Below are 1,973 nucleotides of genomic sequence, written 5' to 3'. Positions count from 1 at the left end.
CCCTACCCTGGAAGATGCCCAAATTCACAACACCATAGTTACAATTTTTTAGGACATAAATTACCTTTCCAAATAATTATTGAAATAGAAAAAAATCATATTAAAACCTTTTAAAATACAAATCTATTAAAAAACATTTTATATAGTACAACGTTAGATTACATAGGAATTTTATAAAACTGAAATATGAAAAGTGTTTAATAATACTTTACTTCACTGGAAGCCTTTAGGTTTATCTAATGTCTATCTGGAATCTGTTGTGATGAGTAGAATTTAATAGTTAACAATTTAATAAATTTTAAATTTGAGTGGTTTTTTTTTTCAGTCCTATTTTGTAGTATATATTTCAGCAGACTTAAGAATACTTCAGCAAAACAAGAATAACAGTGGGTCCTACCTCATAGAATTATTATGAGGATTGAATGACATAAGGCATATGAAGATATTAACATGAACAATTTTAATCATAATAGTAATATTAATAGTGCTCTTATTCCTTTTACTGCGTTTAGGAACAAATATGCTTAAGATTTTAACCTAAAAATCTTGATATACACTGTAACTACCACAATGACATGTAGTGTACAAGATTTTGAATTTAATAAAGCACGTTCAAAAATCGGTGCTAATGCCGGACCACAAAAGTGTTCCTAAAATTATGCCAAATTGAGTAATATGTTTTTCGTTTGTATCATAGCAATCAGAACAAGTACTTTATGAGTTTGAACATATGGGGAGAATTTAGCAAACGAACTTTTTATCTTAAAAGTTAATAGATTCTCCACATGTAGCAATGCATTAGTGAAGCTATTATCTGGGAAACATTAAAAAATAAAGACACAAATGAATGGAATTTCTGCAAGAGGGAGGAGAAAAGAAAGGGAGAGAAAGGGAGAGGAAGATGTCTTAATAGGAAATGTGCACATTGGCCGTTCTGCCTTTCCGTACCTGGCCGCGCAGGAGACGCCATCATGGGAGTTGACATTCGCCAAAACAAGGACCGAAAGGTTCGGCGCCAGGAGCCCAAAAGCCAGGATATTTACCTGATATCCTGTGTCAAGCTGTGGGTCCAGCTGTACAGGTTTCTGGCCAGACGAACCAACTCCACATTCAACCAGGTTGTGCTGAAGCGGTTGTTTATGAGTCCTACCAACCCACCACTTCTATCCCTTTCCCGGATGATCTGGAAGATGAAGCTTCCTGGCTGGGAAAACAAAACGGCCATGGTTGTGGGGACCATAACGGATGACGTGCGGGTTCAGGAGGTGCCCAAACTGAAGGTGTGTGCGCTGCGTGTGACCAGCTTGGCCCGCAGTCGCATCATCAGGGCGGCGGACAAAATCTTCGCTTTCGACCAGCTGGCCCTGGACTCCCCCAAGGGCTGCGGCACCGCCCTGCTCTCCGGTCCTCGCAAGGGCCGAAAGATGAACCTGCATTTTAGCAAGGCCCCGGGAACCCCACCCAGCCACGCCAAACCCTACATCCGCTCCAAGGACCGGAAGTTCGAGCGCGCCAGATGCGCACAGGCCAGCTGAGTCTGCAAAAACACCCTGGATCCTACTGTCATATTAAAACGATTTTGGACGCTGAAGAAAAGAAAAGAAAATGTGCACATTGACGTTGCAGTCAGGGGTGAGAAAGTCTCTTAAGTAGCTTTTCACATGAGGTTTCTTATTGTTGGTTTACTCCAAATGTTGTCAAACTTTCACATGAGGTTTCTTATTGTTGGTTTACTCCAAATGTTGTCAAACTTCCACACGGTACATCAGAATTGGCTGGAGAGCTTAATAAAACACGGATTTCTGGGTCTCACCCCCAGATTCTGATTTGTAGTTGGGTAGGACCCCAGAATTCACATTTTAAGTTCCCAGTTGATCTCATCATGCTGGCCTGGCGAACCTCACTTCGACAACCACCCGTCTAGTTTGTAACAGATTGACGGGCTACAGCTTCATTCCACAAGTTGGTAAGGA

The 1,973-nt window shown here is 41.1% G+C and overlaps 1 pseudogene; it reads left to right on the top strand.

The window, feature by feature from the left end:
• The first annotated feature begins 971 nt into the window (after positions 1–971).
• On the top strand, positions 972–1,535 carry LOC112614610 (annotated as a pseudogene).
• Positions 1,536–1,973: the final 438 nt, after the last annotated feature.

The sequence above is a fragment of the Theropithecus gelada genome, chromosome 20 (genome assembly GCF_003255815.1).
Source record: "Theropithecus gelada isolate Dixy chromosome 20, Tgel_1.0, whole genome shotgun sequence".
Lineage (NCBI taxonomy): Eukaryota > Metazoa > Chordata > Mammalia > Primates > Cercopithecidae > Theropithecus > Theropithecus gelada.
The sequence above is the reverse complement of the archived record's forward strand: the minus strand, read 5'-3'. Positions and strand labels throughout refer to the sequence as shown.